The sequence below is a fragment of the Haemaphysalis longicornis genome, unplaced genomic scaffold (assembly GCF_048455015.1).
Source record: "Haemaphysalis longicornis isolate Haplotype H1 unplaced genomic scaffold, Haemaphysalis longicornis Haplotype H1 scaffold_4, whole genome shotgun sequence".
Taxonomy (NCBI): Eukaryota; Metazoa; Arthropoda; class Arachnida; order Ixodida; family Ixodidae; genus Haemaphysalis; species Haemaphysalis longicornis.
In genome coordinates, this window is record NW_027526361.1 from 174,088,151 (window position 1) to 174,094,150 (window position 6,000).

Below are 6,000 nucleotides of genomic sequence, written 5' to 3' on the forward strand. Positions count from 1 at the left end.
TGCCTGCACCATTCCGCCGTGCCCATTCAAGCGATAATTTTGCTGATGTAAGTGTGCACATCTGGTTTATTACGCTCCCGTTTTGAAACATTTTGCTCAGTTTCGCTAAAACTATTGCCTCGTGCAGTGCCGTTTACAAGTGAGCAAGTAGCCCCACCAGCAGGCGCGCCGGTGGAATTTGCCCCTGCAATGGAAATAAAATATCCAAGTTCACCTAAGCACGTTTGTGAGTTGTGAATTGGACATCGTAATGCCCAGTCGAACACTGGTGACGACTTGTTTCAAATCGCATATTTTGTCAAGAGCTCTGGCATCTTACTGCTGGAGGAGCGCTTTGCTTTCGAATGACTTTGCTTTCGAATGGAAACCCGATTAGGCGCTTCTCGTTTATGCTACCGTGTAATGAGGAAGCTGACGACCACGGTAAATTTCGGTGGTTGTTATTCCCCTACCTTCACCTGCTGTGTACAGGCGGGGAGAACACCCCTTGCCAGCAACTACCGAGTTTAAGCTCGTACTGTGGAGGCCCTTGTGAAGGGGCCGTTTTTATATGATGAAGGCCAACGCCAGGAACCGGGTTTTTGGCTTAAGCTCGCGTCTTGGAACGTTTCGTAAAATAGGTGGCTTGAACATAAACAACGCCACCGCACTTTGTGATCGATCGCTGTCAGCTTCATCATGGCTGCTTGAAATAAGAGATGCAGATTTCCACTGTTGAACCAACGCGCCAACACGAGAACTACAGTGACGTCAGTGCAAGCCACGCCTCCGAAAAAAGTGTCTGCAATGTTTGTTTTCGAGTAAACAAAGCTTGGCAGAGGCCCCCCCCCCACACACATACACACGCACGCAGCGGACAACACACATACTCAAACACACACACACACACACACACACACACACACACACACACACACACGCGCGCGCGCGCGCGCGCGCGCACGTACGCATGCACACGCACACAAGCACGCGCACGCACGCGCACACTTACAAGCGCACGCGAACGCGCACGCACGTACACACACACACACACACACACACACATGTTTGGGACTGGGCCACCCCAGCCCAGTCACCACTGTTGCGACGTTGCCCTGCTGAGTCCGCTATCGATGCGGCAGCACAGCATAGTCAAGTCGACGGTGATTTGAATCTGCATTTATATACGATATATACAAAGGTAGCAAGAACGTTACATGGCTCGCACAAAGGCGATAACGCTACTCACCTTTGTGCCTTCGATGAGATGCCACCGCCCCGCTGCTCCTTCCAGGATGGTTTTATACCCCCAGGGTTTCGTTACTGCCGCGTGCGTTCAAATCCCTCCAATCGGGACTATCACTGGCCGCAGTTTGAATCTGGCGAATGAAAGCGAAGCGATTGCATCAGCCGAGCCGCCGCAACAGGCGAAGGAAAGGTGACTCAGCGGCGCCGCCTCCAGGCAGGACTCGCTGCTTTTATGCCACGGGCCATTCGTCGCATGCATGATTCGGTCCAGACGTGCCGATTGGAAAGGGAGAGCAGACTCGGCGGCGACTTTCCCGCTAAGTTGCGGCACGTCTGCCGCGGGCAGTTTGACGGAGGCGCGAATCAGCCCCTCTGCCGGCACGTCGCCAGGTGCAGCAAATCTGTGTTGGGCGCTCTGGCACAACACACACACACACACACACACACGCATACAAAAATGAGTGGTTAAAGTGAGACACGTGTGGGTTTTGCCCGGGCTCTTGAAGGCACCCTGCAACACTTTTTCCAACTTTTTTTGAAATTATAAATACTTGCGGAACGTAGTGACCCAACACACCAAGTACTGAGATTAGGGGTCGCAAAGTACCTCAGCCAAAAATCACTGCTCTATGCCCTTTAGATAATTTGTAAACTCGCTCAACATATTCTTCTCTCTCTCCCGGTCTTGACGTTCTTCGACGGCTCGAATTACGTCACTAAGGCCTTGTAGCAGCCGTTGGCCGGTTTTCCTTCAGTTGTAGCAATGAGCGCTTTTCGATAGCAACTTAGAAAAATCCCCCAAAACAAATCAGAAATGGAAGGCGTATCTGGTGCGACGAGCATATCATGAAATGCCGCTCCGTGCCGGCGATAACTACAGCTTTCGCAGTGGTTCCAGACGCGAAGGAACAAGTGAAAGCGCTTATCGAAAGTGTTTCAGGGTCCCTTTAACGGAAATAAACATACCGACGCGTTGCGCCCCTGGCGGCGAAAAGCGAAAACGCCCATGTGTAAGAGATTTCGGCACACGTTAAAGATCCCCAGGTGGTCTAAATTAACTCCGAACCCTCCACTACGGCGCGCCTCATCGCCTGCCTCGTCGCCAATCAATCAATCACATATCTGGCACCTGTGCATGACTTTCGTCACGCTATGGCTCATTTGTTTCGCTGTAATTTCATCACACTCATTCAAAGGGAACAATGTGACGCTTGAGGTTAAATTACTGTAATGGGCCTGAGGTGGTCAGCTCGCTCCGACCACAGAGAAACAGTGAATAGCAAGCTGCTGTTCTCCGCACGTCAAAAGCACCAGGAAGCGTTCCACGCATTTCATTGTATCATCTCTGCGCAACATAATCAACGGACATACACGGCACGTATACGCCTGAATCCTGCACCCTCCTCGTTTGCTTCGTGGGTGCGGCTTCAAGATGGCGCCCAGTAAAGATGTGTGCGCCTTGTGCTCTTGCGTTTTCTACACAAAACATTAGTTCTTTCGCTGCGGGGAATGCACCGAACGCGCTCATGCGAAATGCATGACTTTGGCAGAAGACCACCTGCACCTAATCAAGTCAGGCGCATGGCGCTTCATTTGCAATTCGTGCAAGACTGTATTGTCACCGCCTAACCCTAATGACGACCACGGCACTTGTTCGGCAGTGGCCTCTTCGCTTGTTCCTTCGTCCACCCCTCCCGACGCAGCGGCCCGCCATCCAGCCCGTTGACATTAGCGCCGAGCTGGTCTCCCTCCGTGCCCTTCTCATAGATACCTTGTAGGGCATTTCTTTATTGTCCGACCAATTCACTCAACTAGGGGAGGACAATGAGACACTCCGCCATGAGAGAGCAACAAAGCCGAGGCCCACGCCGCCGCAGTTAACTCGCTGCGCCAAGAGGTGCATTCTCTGCGTGGCGATTTGGTTCGGCTGAGGGGGCCGCCACGGCTGGCTCATATCCCGCCGCTCCCAACCAGGACAGCCGCGGAAGCGAAACTCGCTGCCCCGAAGACGCCCGGCTCTGCCCAGAATGCTGCTTTTCCGGTCCTTTCCTCTTCGTCAACCACTCGTCAAGCTAACTATGAGGACGGAGAGCGTGTCTCGTCTGAAGGCGAGGGGCGCACGGCATCGGCGGGGCTGCAGGAGCCAGGCGTTGCTTCCGGCATGACAGGAAAGACCCGGCGGCCTGCGCGTTTTGGTGTTGGTGTGACCAGTGAATTGTCGGTGGTGGCATCACGACCTCGGTGGAAGGCATTTGTTTGTCTCGAAGCTGTCTCCGGATTCCGCACCGGCCCAGCTCCGAGAACACTTTTCCAGTTTGAAGTACAGCCTCTGGCCTGTCGGCGACTGATGACGCGCTATGCCTCATATTCGTCTTTCCACGTTGCTTTGGAAGACGAGGCGTTCCAGCGCCTTCAGGATCCTAACCTGTGGCGCAAAAATTGTCTGTTCAAACCGTTCGAGGGACCCTACACGACCATCATCTGCACCCATCTGAAAGCAGGCAAGCTGTAAAAGACACTTAGCGTGTTCTAAGTACTAATGTCTGGCAGAAAAAAAATGTAATTTCAAAATGTCGACGCCTTTCACAAGGCTTTCCAACCATTGTGTTGCAACTCATGCACTGTTCTGCACGTCAATATTCCGAGTATTCAAAAACATTGTGATGAGTTTGCCCTATCTCGAACCTTCTCTCAAACACGGTTGACGTTTTTGCACTCACTGAATTTAATGTCACTGACGACCTGTGCGCTTGTCTTCCTTGTCCACCTTCTGTCTTCCTGGTTACAGCAAACACTTGCTCACCCGCAATAAAAGCAGGAGTGGTGGTATTGCCGTGTTCATTAAGCACAGTTTGTTATTTTCATCGGCAGAAGCTCTGGCTTTTCAGCTAACCAAAAATTATCTTGTAACTCGCTTACTAGTTGTTTATCAATCAATCAATCAATCAATCACCTTTATTTGGTATCAACAACAACAACACAGATACCAGGGGCACAGACAAAAAGCCAGAGAAAGAAGGCTTGACGGGGTCTGTGCCCCTTTCGTAGTAATGTACAAAAAAAACTAATCGTGCGTGTGAAACGGTAACAAACTAATACACACAGTTGAAATTTTATACAGCAAACATTCTTGATCAGCACATGCGTGAAGACACATTTCATACACAAAAATGAGAAATACTCTATAATAACAGTTTCACGCAAAGGAATATCTACGTACCCAGCGAGTTAAGTAATGACGGCAATGTAAAGGAGAGCAACTGGCGACCATAATTTGTGCGTGTAAGGGGAATCACCCATGTGTCAGCATGGCGAGTATGACGAACAGGACAGTTTCGTTTCATAGTTGATAATTGATCGATGATAATGTTGTTTCGCTTCATTCCTGCGTAGTAACGCTTGAGGAGCGTGTCATTAAAAATTGTGGAACAGCGCGGATACAAAGTTCTTTAAAAATGGGTGCAGTGTGAGCATCATGCGGCAAGTTTGAAATAGCTCTGACAGCTTTCTTTTGTAAGATATGAAGTTTTGTTATGTTTGACATTGTTGTGTTTCCCCAGACCAACTGGCAGTCATTTAGTTTGGATACAAAAAGGCAATGATAAATTATTAGGTTAGCACTTGTTGGGAGATAGAAACGCAGCCTCGCAAGAACACCTGTAATACGCGCCAAGTTTGTTGAAATCGCTGCGATATGCCTATTCCACACCATGTGTTCTTCGAATATCACTCCCAGGCTTTTCGCGTGATCTGCTATTTCTATTTTAGACGTACCAAGCATAAGATCCCCATCAACATTTCCTTTTCGGTTTTTTGCTCTGAAAAGGACAGCCTTCGTTTTAGTGGTATCTATGTTTAACGAGTTGCATACGCTCCAACTATGCAGTGTACTTAATGCACGATTTGCTTCAACCAATAGCCTTGTACCATCCTTACAGGTTAGAAGTAATGTAGTGTCATCAGCATAGATGACGAATTTGATTGATGGGGCAATGTTCACTAAATCGTTTACGTATAGAATGAAAAGTAATGGCCCAAGGATGCTACCTTGAGGAACTCCGGCTGTTATAGGTTTAATTTCGGACAAATGGGTGTTTATTGCAACGGTTTGGCAGCGGAACTGAAGATACGATTGAATCAAATTATAGATAACTCCCCTGAAGCCATAATGGTCAAGTTTTCTTAGCAGCGTCGCGTGATTTATCCTATCGAATGCCTTTGAAAAGTCAACAAATACACCCAGTGTTAATAATTTAGCTTCGAAGGCGTTTAAAATAAATTCTTTTTGCGTTATAAGAGCATACTCGGTCGATAGGTTTTTGCGGAAACCGAATTGGGAGTTTGTTATTATAGAATGTTTGTCACAAAAAGAAGTCATACGCTCATTTATTAGTTTTTCTAATCCTTTGGAAAAAACCGGCAGCACAGATATAGGGCGGTAATTCGAGAAGTCATTCTTGTCACCCGCTTTAAATACAAGACAGACTTTTGCATGCTGCATGCGGGCTGGAAAGGTTCCATGCTGAAAGACAAGGTTGTAAATGTGTGCAAGGGCAGGGCAGATTATATCGATTGCGTATTTGACAGGCCCAATCTGTAGGTCATCTAAATCAAGTGCTTTGCTATTTCAGAATGAACTAAACGTGGAAATGATTTCGTGCTCGCTTGTAGGTGCTAAAAACGCACTTTTGCAGTTCCTGGGTGCCATATACTCTAAACAACGTGGGTCGTAATAGCTCTCACCAACAGATACAAGAAAGTTATTAAAAGCGT